The sequence below is a fragment of the Octodon degus genome, unplaced genomic scaffold (assembly GCF_000260255.1).
Source record: "Octodon degus isolate 3935 unplaced genomic scaffold, OctDeg1.0 scaffold00074, whole genome shotgun sequence".
NCBI classification, from domain to species: domain Eukaryota; kingdom Metazoa; phylum Chordata; class Mammalia; order Rodentia; family Octodontidae; genus Octodon; species Octodon degus.
The window spans coordinates 11,868,720-11,889,007 of record NW_004524650.1 but is presented as its reverse complement, the minus strand read 5'-3'; the positions used below and the strand labels follow the sequence as shown (position 1 = coordinate 11,889,007).

Here is a 20,288-nt window from a genome sequence, read left to right as displayed (position 1 = left end):
TTTTAAAAACTTATAGCAGAAGACATATTGCTAATAATCCCCCGTCAGAGCACCTTCCCTCTTTTCAAACACACGTGCCCCATCATTTTGCCACATTCTGAAGCAGTTCTAGAAGTCCTTTTTCATGAGCATCTTTACAAGAGGTGATCAAAGCTGTCAGCTTCCATCCAACTGAAAGGGAAGCTTAGGAAAGCACTGCCCTGGATCCTCATCCATTTTACTCACCAAATCTAGTACTCTGCAGGTTTTGGTTTTTCCTCAAAGTCAAGATGACCATGAACAATAAAGATTCCGAATTGACTCAAGACATTGAGGTATCTAGGATAACACAGCTTAAAGCTGCTCACAGAGGACTTCCAGAATGGCTTTGGACTTGGCCAGAATGCTGGGATAAGTTCATTTGAAGTGAGGGAAAATGTTTTGAGAGGTATTAGTGGCGATGTGTCTTTCAAGTTCATTTTTGTTTTAATTTAAACATTCATTTTAGTTTTTGATCATAATGCATATTTGGATTGTGCATTGTCTGATAGGGCCTGCCAAGTCACTGCTGACGTTGAGTGTAGTTGAGAAACTACTTTCTTAGATATTTAGGTAACTAGTAAATGTTCACCAAAATGTTATACAGTATATAATATAAAGCTTTCTCAAATCCTACTTAAAATGTAAAATGAAAAAAAAATCACATTTCAAGTATCAAAACAACTAGCTGGGGAGCTTCCCAGGGGAATAATGAAGTGCACCTCTAGATGTGTCTGGATGGGTCAGAGAGGAGTGACAGTGGGGTCTGTGTCAGGCCCTGCATCCCTCTCTGGTGTGCCCTGCTGTGCTTTTCTGCTGCCATAAACGGGGTGCTCCATCATACCCTTCCACCGCTTCATGTTTCCACCATGGAGCCAATGGATTATGGACTAAATCCCCTGAAATTGTGAGTTGAATCAAGCTTCTGTTCTTTTAAGTCATGTGTATTTAAGCATTGTGTCCCAGGAAAGCTGACTTAATACTGTGATAATTCACTTTATTTTTATATAACCCAGCTTCTTAGGAATAAGGGGTACAATGGAGTAAGAAAATTGACAGTCCTGGGCTTCATCTTTGAAGGGAAATTTTATAGTAACAAATTTGGGACAGCACTTTCCTTGGGCAGCAAAAATACTCACTAGTTACTTAGAATAGCTGTTATTATGCCTAGATCAGTGGGTCTTAGTTCAAAAATGAACAAACAAAACAATAAATGCACTTCCTGTTTTAGGGAATTTATGGTAGAATAAAATATATGATAGTAATCCCAGCAAAACAATTAGAAATAGGATTTGTCTTTTACCTAAAAAGTAAGATACAAAAATAAAAAGAAGAGGAGGAGGAGGAGGAGGAAGAGGAGGAAGATACATTTGTCCCAAAGCTTTTTCTTTTTTTTTTTGTGGAACTCGGGATTGAATTCAGGCCCTTGTTCTTGCCAGGCAAGTGTTTGTTCTACTGGGCCATCTCCCTGGCCCCTCCTTAAAGACTATGGTTGTGTAAATTCACTAGCAGGAAAATAATAGGCTAGTCCCTCTCAGCCACCAACACGTTGGGGGCATGCTCACATTTCAGGGGGCCCAGCCTGGCTGCAGGAAAGGGTTTTGCAGAAAAGATTGGGGAAGTTGCCAGACAACATTATGAATGCTTTTGAAATTCCTGTTATTACTTTTTTTTTTTTTTTAGTAATGTCTTTTATTTTATTTATTTTTGTGTCCAATTCAGCCCACCCGGGGAGCAAGGCTGGTGTAGCATACGGTGCCAGGGATCGAACCGCGGTCCCTAGGCTTGCCTAAGCTTGCCTAAGCTTGCCTAAGCAGGTGCTTTAGACCACGGAACTATCCTGCTGGCCCCTGTTATTACTGTTTTGATTAAACTGATGTCTCGAAGGGATGGGCTTCTAAGTGAAATCTTAATAGTGACCCATCTAATTCCCAGTGTATTCTTTCATTTTACTTAGCTTTCACAGTGTGATGTTTTGTTTCACTTCCTCTTTTGTTCCCACAACTCTGTTGCTGGGAAATACGTAAATAATATGTTTATGAATATATTTCATAATGGATAAGGGCATTTTGGACTAGATTTAAGATGAATATTATGTAGTAATCTTTATAGAAATAAAATTTACAATATCTACATTGGTGATTAAACTCTTTAAAACAAGGATTTTTTTTTTGGCTCTGAAATTAATCAGGCTAATGTGTGGTAAAATCATGTGTTTTACTAAACAGTTTGAGTACCAGTTATGAAACATATGAAATGTTGGTCAATAATTAGAGTGATTGTAATTTTATTTTAAACAGCTTTGATTGCCTGGTGAATGATATAATGTGTAATGATTTTTCTGATGAATTTTTTCAACCTGTGTATTCTAAAGGTGATGGCCTGCTACAGTGTAAATATGGCTGACAATGGATTCTGGTACCCTTTGTTGTGCATATTTTAAGAACTACTCTTATATTTGGCTATTAATTCTAAAAGTGGTATTTTTACCATAAAGCATTTAATTCCATCAAAGTACTAAGGTTCTTTCTAATCCAAAACACTAATCAAATGAACTTTTTTAAAAAAAAAATCAATTCAGATTTTTAGGAAACGCCTACTTCCTCAAAACCTAGTTGCTGTGTCAAGTTGCATCATTTTACTGACTAATCTAGAAATTTGAATTTTTAAATAGCATAACTATTTTTTCTACTTGGAATTTTCATTTTGAAGTCTATGTTTGATTTCTCAAGGTTATTAGATATGTATTGTAATATAAAATTAGGCTTTCTCTCCCAATATCAGACTTCTTACAATGAGTTTTTCATGATTTTTCTAAATTAATTTCCCAGTATCTAAGGTTCCTAAGTGTATTTTCCCCAGCATTCCCTTATTCAGATCCCATCAGTGGCTTATTAGTGCTTATATGATCAAGTCTGATCTATTTCTACTCATAAAAATCTTTGACTCTTAATTTCTAAAAGTGATGTTTTTAATCCTCCAAGCAATAATTTTTCAAGTGCCTAATATACTCTTGGCCTGAATTATATCCTAAAAAAAATACTCTGCCTGACATTTGAGACTATGTTTGATTCTAATCTTTTCATTCTTATCATTATATATCAAAACTGCCACTCCGCCAATATGTCCATTTGCTCACTCCCTTAATTCACCTTGGCTTTTTCCTACACACTTTCGTTGTTTCATGCCTTCATATAAAATATTATGTACCCTATTTATTATTAAGCCCCCTCTCTTCTGTTTCATGTCCTGTGAAATCCCACCTGTCCAGTAGGTGAATCTGTCTGGGTCCAGCTCATCATTCCTGTGGAGGAACTTACTCCTATCCAGTAGATTGGCCTAAAACACAGCTATCCAATCTCTTTGATCTTTCTAATATTTGTGCCTTTTTCACAAGAGCGTAAGCTCCTTTGGAGGGCCAGGTCTGATGCTTTGCAGCCAGAAGTGGCCTGGCTTTGACTGTTGAATAAAACTGAGGTAGAATGGATGCAACAGGGAACATTCTTTTCTTGCCCCTTCTTGTTGTTTTTGTTTTTTTAATAATTTTATTGAGAAACAAATAGCAGTGAGACAGTTTCAAAACCGATTACTAGTACAGTTTCAATAATTAATACATTACGTATTGTTGTTTTAGTGGTTATTTATTGTACAAGATGCAGACATGATATCCTGTCCACAAACACTATTCAAACAAATCTCTCTATTCATTGAATTAAGAGAATGCAGCTGTATATCTATCCTATTTTGAATATACAGATACATCCCCCTTTTTTGTTTAGTTTTGTCATAGATGGGTATTCCATTGTCATTTAAATATTGTAGGGCATGAATTCAGCAAAATATTCCAGTATAATCCAGTAGTCCGTAATAGTAGTGGGTTTTCCGTAAGACTGGCTATGTCAGAAGTTGTTGACTTGAGCCTTTTATAGCTCAGTATATTAATATGATTTTACTTTTTATACTTCGTTTTTATACTTTTCTGCTGGATGGTTAATACCTAGACAAAGCAAGACCTATATAACAAGAAATGTAACTTTTGAACATCAGTCAAATCCCCTCAGGATTTATCCTGAAACCCTGTACCCCAGTTTGTAGATCCTTTGTCAGTGTCAGCCATGTGGATGAGTCACAGCCACTGCTTGACCAATGTGCTCTCTGTGAAAGCCTGAGAAAATGTTTTCTCTCCATGTGACTCTCCTTAGGCACACTCTACATCATCGATCACTTTCCTCTGTGGCCCATAATCTTCTTGATCAGAAAATTTGAGACACAACTGAGTTACATGATGTTATAGTATAGGTTCTCCTATATCCTGAGTCTTCACTGACCTTGAAAGGCTAGGGCCAAGCTGTTGGCTGTCCTTGCAGCCCTTCTTTTTCTCTAATTTTTGGTCTGCAAACTTAGGTTGTTAACCCTGCAGAAGAGGAGCTTATTATTACCCTACAACATATGCAGAGCTTAACCTCACAGGTATTTTCCATCAAGTATTGACATGTTAAACTGTTAGTGCCTACAAAATATGAAGAAAAAAAATTTTTTAATTAAAAAATAGGAATAAACAGTTACATATTTTTACACAGAAATTTAGAAATCTGACCATATACAGCATTGAAGCAAGACAGTCCTGTGACATTTTTTTTCTTGTCTCGTTTTCATTTATTACCCTTTTTTTTAAACAAACATTTACTTGAGAGACAGTATGACACTAATTGGTATGTCATGACAAGCAGTACATATTTAGAAGACCAGAATGACAGGCATTCCAAGCATGACCCTACCATTACACATTGCTATCTTCGGTGCAGTTGCTTAGTTCACAGGTATCAGCATATATAGTTAGTCAGAGTGAGAATCATAGCAATTAACTGCTAGTTTCAAAAACATGCTGAAGATTCTCAGGATCATTGCCTTACGCATCTTGTGCATATAAATGTATGACTTTGCCCCTGTCATGTTTCCTAGCTTTTCTCCTTGCCCTCTCTTTGTTGTCTAATCAAGTTTTCACTTTCCTTTTAATTGTGTTGTACCTTTCTATTTTTATTTCTTCTTTTGAGTTCTTATACTAGGGAGACTATATAATAATTATACATGTGGGTCTGGTTTATTTCACTTATGAGTATATCTTCAAGTTCTTGCCCCTTCTTGTGGTGACCTATCTCCTGCAGTGACCCAAGTTGTTGATACATGGGACCTTCATCATTTTTACCTCTCTTCAACTAACAGTAAGTTATTGTCTTTCCTGACTGGATAAAACTCTCCACAAGGGGCTGGGGAGATGGCTCAGTAGAATAAGCACTTGCCTGGCAAGCGCAAGGGTCTGAGTTCAATCCCCAGTTCTGCCAAAAAAAAAAAAAAAAAAAAAAAAAAAAAAAAAAAACCTCTCCACAAGTCAAAGTAGATGGTGTTATCACATATAAATAGGAAAATATTTCTTGTGTGGGGTTGAGGGGGAAAAATAAAGAAACACAACATTAGCTTTCTTGGCATCTTTCTACCTTTTAAATTTGGTTGCTAAGAAGTATAGATTCATAAGTCTGCAAAAAGGACAAACTTAAGTCACTGATAGGAGACAGTGCATGTTGTGCCACCCTATTTGTCACTGAGCCATTACAAAGTCCTTCCCTGATGTAGAAGCTGTGTGTTAAATTTCCAAATAGAAAACATGGCCAGTCACCTGGAAAACCATCAGAACTCCAAAATTCCTAGAGAGAAGTTGGGCTCTTCACTTGCTGATATCACATGAAGCTAGGGAATCCTCTGAACTGTGAAGCCATCCTAATTTGCCAAAACTACCTGTCATCTTCTTTGGAATATGGGCCTCCTAGATGATTCTGGGGTTTTTTGTGAGTTCTTATAGAAACTTCACCTTAGTATTTTACTGTGCCCAGAGCTGCCCTGAATTATTTTTAATGAAATGATGGTGCCTCTTCTTGCTGATGGGGCTCACTGGAGTTTAGTCACTGCTAAAGGACTCAGGGATCTTTGCATGTCATATGGAACTTGGTAATTGGAAGGCATGATAATGTGAAGATTGTAAGAAACTAGTTTTTGCTCAAGGCAAGAAAATCTAATTTTAACTGATTTGTTCAATAGATACGCTGTCACAATTTTTGCATACTGTTATGCTTTATATCTAGATGCTCTTCCAAAGCCTCATAGAATTATAGGTGGGACATTGGGAGGGGGCTGGATTGTAGGGCTATCATAGCTGCCTTGCCGCTGCAGGGCACTGTGGGTGTGGCCTCTGGAAGGTTACCTCTCCCTTCCCTCTCCTCTCCTGCTTCTCTGCTTCCCCACTGCCACAACATGAGCACCTTTCCCTCTGCTGTGCCCCTCAGCCATTCTGTCCTGCCTTAGAGCCAGAAGACTATGGATTGAGACCTCTACAAGTTATGAGTCAAAATAAACTCCTTCTCTTTTCAGCTGTAGAAGACCAGATATTGGGTCTCTGCAGCAGAGAAAGAGACTAAGGCTCATGCTGGACTTTGGGATACAGTGATCAGCATAATGCATACAGACCATACCTCAGAGAACTGACTTGGGGTGGAAAAGAGATGAACCTTTACTAGAGCTTTGTGGGTAGATGAGTGATGTGTTATGAAGGGAAAGAATACAGAACATCAACTATGTGCTGTAAGAGACCTGGTCAGGGTCTCAAAGAGACATCTCTTACAAAGCAGCTTTATAAGTCACACTCAGGCCATCAGTGACTTAAGTGACACCTTATTTGACTTTGAAAGTGACCCTGACCTGCTGAGTGAATTCAGTGGCACTGCTTCACCATGAGATGGTTCTTATGTAGCTCCAGGAGCAGTATCAAGAGCAAGAAATAGATAGTTGGTCATTGCTCCAGTTTTCTGGCCAGAGTTCCTAAAGCCCTTGGGATTGCCTCACAGGGAGACCTCTGACATTCACTCAACCCCTTTCAGCCACTTCTGAGCTTGTGCAAATGGAGCGATTCGTGTTGAGCCATTAACGTCCAGATGGGGACTTGTCACCAGAGGCTTCAACTGTGTGATTCAAGTTTTAGAACTTTCAGTCTCACCCCCGACCCTTGGAAAAGGAGAGGAACTGGAGATTTTCAGTCACTGGTGGTCATTGAACTAAATCTATAAAATTCCCAAAACCAGAGAATTCAAGTAACTTCCATGTTGGTGACCAAACTGCTGGGAGGTGGCACACATGGCAACGACAGGAATGCTACCCCTCACCCCCATACCTTGCTTTTTGCATCTCTTCCATTTGATGGTTCCTGGTTGTATCATTTATAGCAAACTGATAAAAGTAAAGCCTTTTTTTAATTTTGTGAGTCATCCTAGTAAATCCTCAAGCTTGAGGAAGATGTGGGAATACCCAGTTTGTTAGTCAAATCAGACAAGTGTGGGTAGCTGGGTTCCTGAGACTTGGGATGGCATCTAAAGTGGGCAGCATAGTGGCCCCAGCATCAAGCCTGTGCATTGTGAGATGACTCCCATAGTGGTTTCCCCAAAAGTGTCACACTTTTCCCTCTGGTTGAGGAGCAAATGGCAATTTATGATTTTGACTCTCAGCAGTCACTAACCAAGCTGGAGTATGAGGTTGGTTAACACTGAGCTATAAAAGTAGACTTTTTTTACATCAAACGGAAGTGATGTAATAGCTTGTTATTCCAAAGCAGACCTGTTTCTTTGTCAAAGCTCTTGCCTAATGCTTCATCACTGCCCACACCTCCTTCCAGGGAAAATAAAACTTGGAGGAGATAAGCAGCCTTGACCGGCTAGAAAGTTTTTAAAGGCCTTCTCTGGGTTGGGCAGGTAGCAGCAGCTGTGCATCGCAGGCATTGGTGGGTGGTATTTACTGAATCCTCTTTTTCCAAGTCCCTGATTGACAGCTAATGTGATCCATTATTGGTCCATTGTTGAAAGGTAGATTTGAGAAAGAATTTTGTGTCCAAGTTGCTTTATCACAGTGAAAGGATTTACTGATGTACTGAATTGGGGTCACATACTTATTGTCACTGGCCTCTGGGGCCTCTGGGATTTTTTGAGAAGTTCCTTTTGACTGTGTAATATGACTTAAATATTATAAGCTGTCAATGACCTTGCAGCCCTTGCTGTTATGTTTCCTTGGAGCCAAAGTGGTGTAAATAAAGCTCACTTCCTGGTTTGTTTTGCTTCAGTCTAAGATAATGTCCCAATTGACAAAGACATCTTCTCTTTAAATTGTTTTACCAGAAAAGAATTGGCTTTCTTTATAAGAGTTCCCCTCTTCATTTGTCACTGTAATGATTTCCAAGTGCTTCCATGATACTTATTTTACCATTAGGATCAACTCTTCAGCTAGTACATTGTATTGTAAAGCTGAGATGAGGAGGGTCTAGACTTAAGGGCACATAGATGATGGTGGAAGCAGATCTGGGACTCACTTGAATGTGCATTTGCCACTGGATAGCCAGCCACTGGTGGGGGAAGTGGAAAAATGACATGAGACTGAATTTAATAAATGCAACCTCTCGGGCTTGTGAACAGAAGGTAGGAAAGTAAACTAGAACCGTAGCTTTTCCCTAAAGTGGCTTTACATCTTTTACAGGGCAGCGGATCAACAAATAGAAAAATCAATGACTACAGCAGACCAGTAAGTGAAGAAAACTTTTGTAAAGTTGCCCCATGTTTGTGAACACCAACTTGGTGACACACAGACAGAGAGGGAAAAGCTGTAAGCATCAGTAGTTTTACCTTCGTCACAGTGGTTCAGACTATCAAAGTCTACAGCACAGCCAGTATGATGAGGTGAGAAGTGACTGTAACCTCATTTGTGGGTCCCTTGAGTAGCCACAGTGACCCACACCCACATGCTGAAGTATCCCAAGGAACAGTGATAACTGGGGGGATTGCTGGAGGTTTTGGGCAAAAGCCCTGGCTCCCAGGGTCCAAACAGACCAGGCCTGGCCTCCTGTCCCCAAACTCCAAAGACATGAGCAGTGGTAAAGGAAAAAAATGAACATAGCCACATGGAGAGAAGAGATACAAAGGCTCAAGGTCTGTCCTGACAGGAAATTTGAGCTCTTATAGAAAAGCCAAGGGCTGGAGGTTTGCACAGCTGGCAGGGTGGATAATCCAAATCAAGTCATGGTCCAGTAGTTATCACAGGACTGGTTCTGCAAGGTGGTTCCAGAGGAGACCGCAGGTGTTCTAGACAGACACTCAGGTAGAAATCCAGTTCCTGTGAAGTGATTGCTTAGGGAACAGCCTCCATTCCTCCATGGGATGATTGCTCTCAGAAGGGAGGCATTGTGATCTTATCATGATTAGGCTCTGCTTTTTTTTTTTTTTTTTTGGATACAGAGTCTCACTACACAGTTCAGACTCATAGTGATCCTCCTGTCTCAGCTTCCTCAGTGCTGTAATGCGCCACCGTGCCCAGTTTTGGAGCCAGCACTGTGTGCTGAGGGTTCCAGGGCTGGCACGGAATGTGGTACCAGGATTGAACTCGGATCCTTGTGTTTGCCAGGCTATCTATCACTTAGACCACTGAACTATCTCTCCAGCCCAAGGTGCTGATTTTCCTAGAATCTAAGGACTATAGGCTTAAAACAGTGACTATAGTTTTCTAGGTCAGGATCTTATGAAGCAGGCAACTGGATATCCCTACAAATCTTGAAAATATAATAGTTACTCTTATATTCACATCTTCATATTTAAAGGAGGATAAACTAGACTAGGTAAATTTAGGAATAGCAAACATTGTATTACTGATTTTTAGACACACTCAAGTGATTAACCTTCCTACATGTAGAGTTAAGCAGATATCTGACCCAAAATTTTAAAGTAATAAGGATAGTTACAAAATGAAGGCAGTGATGCCAGGCTTTATTCTGATCTTATTCTGGAGAATCTGCCACCTCTCCTAACCAAATCCTTCTAATTCAAAGTCACAAACAAAATTCATAATATAGCATTTAGTGTTTACTGTACTACCCTGTGACTCATAGATAAAGCAAATTTACCATTAAAGTAATATTTTTTGTGTCTGGTATATTCTCTAGAACATCAAGGGCCCGTTGTATACTTAATTTATATGATTTATATTCATTTTAAAGCACTAAAAACAGTTTTCCTATTTTATATGATTATGGATTTTTGTGGTAAAATACACAGTACAAAATACATTATTTTAACAATTTATAAATGTGTAATTTAGTAGCATTACCCAGATTCATGCTGTTCTACAGCCATGATTATTATAGACTTTACAGACAGTCCTTGGCTTGGGGTTCAGTGGCCATAACTGACTTGTCTGCAGCAAGGCTTGTGACTGAGGTGGCAGACATTGTGTCCACAGGTGAAGATGGTGTCAGAGCTGTGAAGGTTTGTGTCTGGATGTTCCCTAGGGCCTCATGCATGCACAGGTGGGGCTTTGCAGAGCTGGCAGGGTCTAGAGAATGTTATACTGGTATTAAGGCTGTGTGACAGTAAATTAGTCTACTGATTGGAATTACTATAGTTCTGGGTGTAGCTGCATAATAGACTGGATGGAATAAAAGAGAAAGACTGCTTGCTGCTGTTGCTTTCTGCCTGCCCTGCCATGAATGGCTCTGCTCTGCAATGCCTGTGTGCCACACCACTGTGCCTTAGAGCCAGCTTTCCATGGACGGAAACCTCTACAAACTGTGAGCTGAACTTGGAGTTTAAACTTGTGGGTATAAGGTATTTTGTCTCAACAACAAGAAAGTGACTAAGGTACTTTCTTTAAATGTTGCATCACAGTCTATTAGCTTGACAATTTGTTTTACTTGTGTTTCATGTGGTAAATGATTGAGAAGGATTCTTTTTTTTTTTTTTTTTTTTTTTTTGGCTGGTTCAGGCTGCCTTAAGGACGCACCTGGTGTGGCATGTGATGCTGGGGTTCAAACCATAATCCCTTGCCCCTGACTGATTTTGCTCAAGAAGGTGCTTTAGACAGCTAAGTTAACCCACCAGCCCCCTGGTAAATGGTTGAGAAAACGTAGTTCTGAAGTAATGTGATATGTTCCAGGGCTGACTTGGAAATCACTAATGAGGTGGAAAGCCTTACTATCTAGTGTGGTTTCTGTTCACAGGATGATATTTGAAAGCTACATTTTAAATGATTAATCTTAGATAAAGCCATCTTTCTATTAATAAATTACCACCTTGAAGGCTTGATTTATGCCTACTTTTGTGCTAAGGGTTTGTTTGTAGTTGCTTCATTTAATTCTTGAAACAAGGGCCATGGAGATAGATCAGTAGAATAAGTGCTTGCCTGGCAAGTGCAGGGTCTTGAGTTCAATCCCTGGTACCGTTAAAAAAAAAAAAAAAAAAAAAGTCATTGAAAATGCCTAATTCTTGAAACAGTTTCATTCAGCAGAAGCCACCATTCTTACTGTTTTATAGATGAGAAAGGTGACACTTGGATAGCACATCTACAATCCAGCAGGTAGTAAATGACAAAGGCACAATGATCTTTGCAAGTTTGCTCCTCTCTCTGCCATGTCTTCTAAACATTCTTTAAGATTTTAGGATAAGAACCAGGCCTAACGTTGTAAGTTAACATATTGAAGGCATATGATGTTTATTTATTAAGCCAGGCTGTATTTATAAAACTAAGCTGCATTTAGATGATATGAAATTTATTTTAACCTCTATGTATGCCAGGAAGAAAAGCCATGCAAAACATGATCATTTACATGCAGATTAAATGTGAGTTATTCATCCTGTTATTAAATTGGAGGGTGCGTGTTTCTCTGCATGCGGTGGTGCGCGCAGGCTGCAGCATGGCTCTGGCTATCTATCATGTCAATCTTAATTACTTAATAGGCAGGCAGGATGGAAGGAGTTCTTGTTGGCTCTGTTTAGCTAGAAGAAATGCTGAGTGATGAGCTAGAAAAGCAGTGTACCTCTCATTTCTGAATCTTGTCTTTTCTCTAAGATGAATTATAGATCTGAAAAAGGGATGCTATAGTCTATATAAAACTCCTTTTTATATAGCTTTTGGAGGAGGCTTGCAGCAGATGGCACTTAAAGATGCTATGAGTTCTGACTGCTATGAGCTGGAGCAAGTTTTTTTTTTTTTGAGCAAGTTTTTTTTTTTTTTTTAATTTCTCTGATTCTCTGCTTTTTCACCTTCACAACTGTGATCGTAATACCTACCTCACCCACTACCAATGCTAGCCTTCCCCTTTCTTTTTTTTTTATTTTATTTTTTCCATTTATGTATTTGGTACAGGGTCTCACTACACAGATTGGACTCGTTGTGATCCTCCTGTTTTCAACCTCCCAGCACTGGGAATACAGGCATGTGCCACCAACGCCCGTATTCATTCACTGACTCAGTGTTCCCGGGGGAGGGGCCAGCACGGCATGCAGGACCTGGTCCCTGCACTTGCCAAAGCAGGTGCATAGTCCGCTGAGCTATCTTGCCGGCCCTCTAGCGTTCCCCTTTCTATCTCCCATCGTTCCTGTGCACTCAGTAAATAATTGCTGAGAATTTGTTCTGTTGCTCAGACCTGCACATTCAACTAGAGCTCAGAGAGGGAGACTGGAAAGGATTTAGCCAAGTAGTTGTGATGCAACTTAAAGGCAGTATAATATCCATGCTCCCAAATGCTAAGGAAGTATGAGATTGACTTTCCTGGGTATGGTGATGTATGCGTGTAAACCCAGAACTATGGGAGACTGATACAGGAGATTGCAAGCTCAAGCCCAGCCAGAGCAATATAGCAAGATCCTGTCCCAAAATAAAATAAAATAAAAGGGCTGGGCTTTTTAGTTTGGTGGGAAAGCTGTAGGTTTAGTCCTCATTAATGCAAAACATTTTTTCAAAAATATAAAGTATGGCATCATGACTGTTGATTTGGAGGAGCCAGTCAGGTAGCAGTGTTTGTTTTAAATATCATTCATGTTTCAGCAGTGTCACTCATTGGAAGGCCTTGTGTTTGATCTCCAGTACTATAAATAAATGCATCTCTTTTATGCTTCATGACCACTTAACATGGGGTAAACATTAAACCCACTTTTTTGGTCAGAAGTTAGCTCAAACTAACAACTAAGCTGATTTCCAGTGCACAGCAATTTGATTTTTCTCATTGTGTCAAGTACTGTTTTATAGTACATATAGCATTCTTTATAATGATCACTATCAAGGGCGACCAGCTTTATGAACCTAAAACTATCCAAGGTCATGCAATATTGTCAGCCTGATCGTTGCTCACAGGGTTGTGGGATTTTAATATTTATGGAGCACCTGATATATGTCAGGCCCTCGCCTTCCTGGAGTTTGTGGTCTGCAGGAAAAGCAGACAGTACAATTAGTAGGCACAGAACAGCACAGTATACAGCCTTCTTAACTTAGGTGATGGCTGACGAATTTCATCTTAGTGTACTCCTGTTGCATTATAAAGCTAACTTGTTAAAAAGAAAGATTGTGAAATAATTAGGCAAGATATTAAGGTTATTTAGGAATGCTGTGGCATTATGCAGTGGCCCATCACTGATTCGAAATGACTCACAGTCGTTCTAATGCAGCCAGTCATGCTGAGTTTGACAGCAGTTCTACATTCCAGTTTGTGAGCTGTCATGTTTGCTGGCTAAGTTGGCAAGGATGAATTTTTCTTATTTCGTCCTGAAGGGTGAAGGCTGAACCTGTGCTGCTCATCTCTGTACCTGCCATGGGGTGATGAAAATGCCCGAGGCTCTGTCCCCACCACTTTCTTTGCCACCATCTGTGTACCAATTATTTTCTCATTTTATGAGAGCCAGGCCTTCTCCATACTCCTGTTCCTAATTGGGTAATGGGACCTGCCTGGCGCCATGTCACGTAATCATTCAGTAAGGACTGAAATGCTCTTGGTGCACACTGGGCGTAACCAGCCATGGCATCACCCAAGGTGGGCTAACCAGTTACTACTTGGGGCTCTAGTCAGGCTCAAGATGTAATACTGTGTCAAACTTACTCTTTAAATATTTGTTCACGGCACTTAAGTGGAAAAACTAAGTACTATGTGGAGAGAGGCACATTTAGGAGCCTACCTAGTTCTGCCTTTTGCTGCTTTCCAGGATCTCTACTGACCAGAGAGAAATAGCACCTGGAATCCTCACCTTCCTTCCAGTCACTTCCAGTGTGTCCTCTTGCTTTTTTCCCCTTAGTACCTGTTCGCAGTAAATAGCAATAACATTTATTGTGGGCAGTTCTATCTTCACATAACCATCTTCGCTGTTTTTCATACTGACTCCTCCCATCCCTCTCTGCTCCTTTCAGCTCTTGGTCCTTTTCCCATTTACAGGAGCTTGACTTCCAGTTTTTTCTACAACTCTTTTCCATTTCCCTTCTCCTGCCCTCCCTCCATTTCTAATTCCCCTTCCTGTTTGAGAAAGATTTCCCTGCTTCCTATTACCTATCTTCTTATTTTATTTTATTTTATTTTATTTTATTTTGGTACCAGGGATCAAACCCAGGACCTTGCACTTGCCAGGTAGACACTTATGCCACTAAGCTATATCCCTGGCCCCTATCTTTTATTTTTATTTTGAGTAAATGAATGTACTTTAAGACCATAATATTAAGTAAAATAAATCAGAAACACAAACTTCAGTAATGCATAGTTTCTCTTATATGCGAAACCCAAAATATAAATAAAAACTTCTCAGTGTCTTCTTTAGCTCTGAAAGACACACTGTGGTTGATTTTGGGGGACATAAACAAATATTACCCCAGATCTCAAGGAACTTGAGGCAAGTTAACTTATAAAACTTAAAGTATTTTAAGTATCTGTAAATATGTCTGCTAAGCACAAGCAAAGGAGCCATGAATTCAGCATGCAGTGGTCAGAGTGGCCCATGAAGGTGATTCCGTGGGCTCCTGAATGGGACAGATGGTGAACAGTAGTGTCCTTCTTTCAGGATGTTGGTTTTTAAATTTTCTACTCGGGCTGGGGAGATGGCTCAGCGGTGTAGGGGCCTGCCTGGCAAGCACAAGCACCTGGGTTGGATCCCCGGTAATGCATGGTGTGCAGAGCCCAGAACCCCAGCATGCTGTGAAACTGGGTGTGGCGGCACACCTGTAATCCCAGCACTGGGAGGCTGAGACAGGAGGATCAGTAGTAGTCCAAGCTGTGTAGCAAGAACCTGAACCAAATAAATAAACAAACTTTAGGAAAGATTTTAAAAAATTTTCAACTTCATGAAATAAGAGAATTTAGTTGAATATATCAGTAGCTTGGAACTTACAGATTGCACAGGCAGAGTGAGTGAGGAGAACACTATGTGATTCCTGCCACAGCTTCCCCCTGCCGTAGCTCACCTGCAGAGTCCTGGGCTGTACTTTTACCCTTTCAGGCCCTGCAACTAGTGATTCCTGACTGAGGGCTGGGGATGTAGTTTGGTGATAGAGCACTTGCCTAGCATGTCTAACGGTCTAGTTTTGATTTCCAGCACCAGAAAAATAAATGAGTGAGTAATTCTTGGCTTCTTCTTAGATCTTTGCCTTTATGATTTTATGTGCCTATCACTATAGGAAACTCACATGAATGGAAAACAGTCTCAGATTCCAAAACTGCATAGTAGATCCTTGCTGTATGATGGAGGAATTTATTTTGTTAACCCTATCTGTGCTGACCAGGAGGAAGAAAGAACACCCAGACTCATCTGCTTTCACAGTAAAAAAAACCAGGGGATCTTTCGTTTTTCTATCAAAGATCAGGTTCTACCTACTGTTCCTCAATCCTCGGTCACTTTGGATATTTCCTGTGTCCCTTCGTGTGGAGGTAGCTCAGTAGAGTAAGTTCTTGCCTGGCAAGCACAAGGGCCTAAGTTCAATCCCCGGTTCCATAAAAAAAAAAAAAAAAAAAAAAAAATTCTCAGTGGGAGCCTTGTAAAAGAAGCTCTTACAGGAGAAAGAAGAGAATTCAGTGAAGTGATTGTTTTCTCCAAATCTTCTAGGGTACTTTTCTTTAAAAATTATCTTGGAATTAACTTTTGAAGTTAAAAACACACATCTTATGTCCAACCTGTGGGGAGAGAAAGTGTTCCTGGGGGTAGATAAAGCCAGTTTGGTAACACTTACAAGTAGCATAGCCGGCGGGTGGGAGCGCCTGGCTCCACAGCAGGGCCTTTGTTGTATCCTCTAGCAGGAGTGATTTATTCTACTATAGGAAATGTTGCCAGTTAGAATTTTCAGATTTTATTCTTACAGCTTATTACTTTTGGGTGCTGCTGAAGAGGGGGAAAGAGGATAACTTGCTACAGTTTCTGAAATTGGCTTGAATAATTTAGTTTTACCCTGGATAAAGAAACTGAGCTACCTTGTGTTTCTTTTACTTGGCAACAGTGGCTTCTTCCTGAGCGCCTTCATTAAGCTCCACCTTGATGCCTTCTTGGCAAAATATTCCTCTGGCTTCTGTAAATTGAATAGAAAAGACAAATGAAATGTGTTAATATGCATGATAGGGAATATTCAACTTAATTTAAAAAAATGCAAAATAAAACAATAATATCAACTTTTATGTGTGGAATTAGCAAATGCTTTTAATGTTTTGTTTTGTTTTGCAGTACTGAGGATTGAACTCAGGCCCTTGCGCTTGCCAGGCATGCACTTATTTTACTGAGCTATCTCCCCAGCCCGTTTTGTTTTTAATGATAACTCCTATGTCTGTTGAGAGTGCTATTGATGCATTATTTACAGGAGAGAAAGTTACTGCGGCCTGTTTTGTTTTTTTTTTGTTGTTTTTTTTTTGTTGTTGTTGTTTTTTTTTGGAGGGGCGGTGGTTGATACCATGTACCAGAGACTTTAAAAGGGCCGTGCTGTATAGCCCAGTACACTTGTTTTGGAAATCTAGGCAAAAGCAATTACAGTAGTATAGTGTATAGATGTTTATATCATTAGGGGTAAAAAATGTAAAAATTCATAGGAGGATGATTTTGGGAACTATGGGTCCATGTATAAAGTATTATCTTCTATCAATAATGATGTTTAGAAAAACTTTAACAATGTTAAGAAAATGCATGATATATAATGAGGCAAAAGCAAATGTTAATATTGTGCATTTAATCAAACAACAAAAATAATCACCAAACTGGATAGAGAAAGACATCCCAAGTATTAAGAATTTCTGGTCATTTTTCCTCTGTTTAATTTAAAAAAGCATAGATATTTTCAATGGGTTTTTTCTTTTACTTGTAAAAGTGCCTCAGGTATAATACTTATTCTGTGTTAAAAATTTAATATTCACAGTTTATGCCGTGTGATGAGATGGCGTGTGTAGCTTGTGATGTGACTTACTGCTCTCCCTGGGTGCTCGTTAATGCCTTTTGTGAGAGGCCATGTTCATTTTTTTTTTAATATACTGACTTTTCTAAAAAGTGTTGGTTTTATATTTTATAAAATTATAAATTTTAGAAATTTTAGGGCCGTGTAAGTGGATAATCTCATAGTCCTGTGATGCATAATGTATGACAGTATGTTTATGATTTCTCTTTAGGAATTCCACAAATTGAAACTAATCGCAGTTTCTGGTTGACCAGCATTCATAGGGTAAGATGACTATCTTGGGTTGTAAACTAGGGTGAAGATAATTACAAGTAGGTTGGTAGATTGGGGGAAAATGAAGACAGAAAGAAATTGCTATTCTTACAGATGTTTCAAGTAAAGTCCATTTAAAGTATTTTTAAAACAAATTTAAACCTTTGTGTATTTTAATTAAAATACCATCTTCCTGTCCTTTGTGGGTTTTGTAAGCAGGAAGGTCTATGCTGTATTTGTATACTTGTCACTGTTTTTCAACCTTAGAGGTCTAAGGAATAGTAAGTCTCTACAAAAGACGTGCAAGTCCGTGTCTGTCTCTTCTTGAAGTTTTGAGGTCACTCCCTGAATGCACAGAACCAAGTTACCATGTTTCTGTGAGAGATGCCCCAGCTTCTCTTGACTAGGCCAGTCAGAATTAAACAAGCCATATATTCTGTTGTTTCCTGCAAACATCATTCTCCTTTTATAATTGTGGAACATTAATCTTGTTAGTTTCATGGCAGAGCTTTTGACACAGATGTGATAAATGAGGAATGTCTATGCTCAATTAAATAATACAGCTCTCCAATATGGATACAGGATATATCTGAAAAGTCACCCAGCAATGAACATATAATCGAGGTGACACATTGATGGGGACAGTAGGTCTGTTCCCTACCATATTCTGGATACTTTTCTTTTTGCAGTGGGAAGTGTAAACCTTTGACTTTTTTTTTTTAATTTGAGAGCGGATATGTCTACATTTCCACTCTGATTCATTGACCTGACTTTAAACTTAAATGCTAACAGAACTTGCCATCTGCTACTTATAACTCCTCGGTGATTTTTCTGTCACTGATTGTTGTTACTTAGCCAAACTCTTCACTTTGGCGAAAGGCTGCCGCTCACTTCTCTCCAGGCTTCTGACCTGGCCACAGTGTCCTCCTTTCTTATTGTCACATATCCAACCTGTTATCCCTTCTCGCTGAGGTGGTCTTGTTCAGTGGGGTCTGGCTCTCTGTTAATCTCTATTTTAATGACAGTCCCTCTCAGGTCTGCCCCATCTAATGCAGCTTTATATTTATGATAGCTTAATCATCAACTTCTTTACTTTCACTATTTAGATAACATGGTAGTCTACCAACAGCATCAAAGAATTAAGATATTTTCCTTAACATGTAATTATCTAAATTAAATATATATATATATATATATATATATATATATATATTTCAGAACTGCTAGAAATAAGCAGTAGTGAAACAATGTTCTTTAAGGTTCAGGGCAGCTCACATTTTGATAAGATTTCTGGAGTTGTTTTTGTGGTTTTAATTCATTTAGTAACTGTATTTCTTGATTATTTCATTTAATTTATTCAGTCACTATCTTCTGGGGCTTCAGATGATTAGAGTGATTTATCATTGTTTTACAGAACCATTATTCCTCTACAGTTTTGAGTAGGAAATTGCCAAATGGTAGATAGACATCTCTGTTCTCCTTTGGTTTTCTGTGTATTATTTGACAATGATGTCAGGTTCTTTTCTTGACCCTCTGCTTTGTGAACGCCGAAAGTACCTGCAATCCCAGCTACTCAGGAGGTTGAGGTAGGAGAACTACAACTCTGAGGGTTAACCAAGGCCAATTAGTGAGATGCTGTCTAAAACAAAAGTAGCTGAAGATGCAGCTCAGTACTTCCTGGTTCAGTTCCCAACACTGGGAAAAATAAATTTTGTTTCAAAAACTTCTTTATCTCAGCGACACTGCTTCTCTCTTCTCTTTAAACTTCATCTAATGATCCTTCCTCTTTGGACAGAGAGTCTGTTCTTCACCAGTACCAGCTGGCTTTGGACCTTCTGGCCACCCCAGCACATGCCATGTGACACAACTGCTACAGAGAGATAATGAGTTGTTATTTAGCCACTAAGATTTAGTGTCATTTTTTATGCAGAATAAGAAACCAGACACCAAAATTAGCATTCTGCCATAACAAAATATGTGACATTAGCTTTAGAGTAGGTGCCAGAGAAGGACATAAGGGAATAAGAATACTGCTAATGGTTACTGAAGTCAGGAAATTGCAGCTGGAGGTTGTACAGTGAGACGCTTGTTTTAATATGGACAGAAAAATGAGCAAAAGCCTCACCTCCAGTAACAGAAATAGTTGTGTGTAACAACTAACATACAGCTAACATTCATATAACAACCGTATCACATATGTGCAACATAAAACAGAAACATGTAGCCTGTATCATAGAAAAACTAATGAACTTGTGGATCTAAGAATTTTTAGCACAACATTGGACACAGACACTGGTTCCCGAGGCCAATGAGATAACTCAGCAGACTGAGCACCTCCTTAGGCAAGCGCAGGGACGGGGATTCGATCTCTGGGCTTAGGTGCTGCACTGGCCCCACTCATGGACATGCCAGCCACCAAGTCTGGTGTGGTGGCTCACAACTATCATCCAGCACTGGGACACTGAAAACAGGAAGGTCACTATGAGTCCAAACTGCATTGTAAGACCCTATACCAAATACATAAATTAAAAAAAAAAAAAAAAAAAAATGGTTCCCTTTTTAAACCTTCCATGACCATAGTATAATAAAAGATAGATTAAGACAAAACTGCTTAGACCTTACTTGGACTTTAGAGGAAATATTTCTTTTTTTTTTTTTTTCTACAGTTTTATTGATAGATAGCAATGAGACAGTTTCAAATCAAATCGGAAGTACAGTTTCAACAAATAATACACTGCATATATTCTTCTTAGTGGTTA

The 20,288-nt window shown here is 39.2% G+C and overlaps 1 protein-coding gene across 3 annotated transcripts in view; it reads left to right on the top strand.

Annotated features, from left to right (window-relative positions):
* Positions 1-20,288, top strand: part of Lrrc8b (leucine rich repeat containing 8 VRAC subunit B) — a 57,576-nt gene that overhangs the window by 5,476 nt on the left and 31,812 nt on the right. Inside the window, exons 1-2 of one of the 3 annotated variants that reach the window (XM_023720340.1) lie at positions 8,609-8,631; positions 17,489-17,541. The gene's annotated coding sequence lies outside the window, so the exon portion shown is untranslated. Of the gene's footprint in view, positions 1-8,608; positions 8,632-14,467; positions 14,486-17,488; positions 17,542-20,288 lie in introns of those variants that run through there. The other 2 variants (XM_004635744.2, XM_023720341.1) reach the window with 2 other exon arrangements.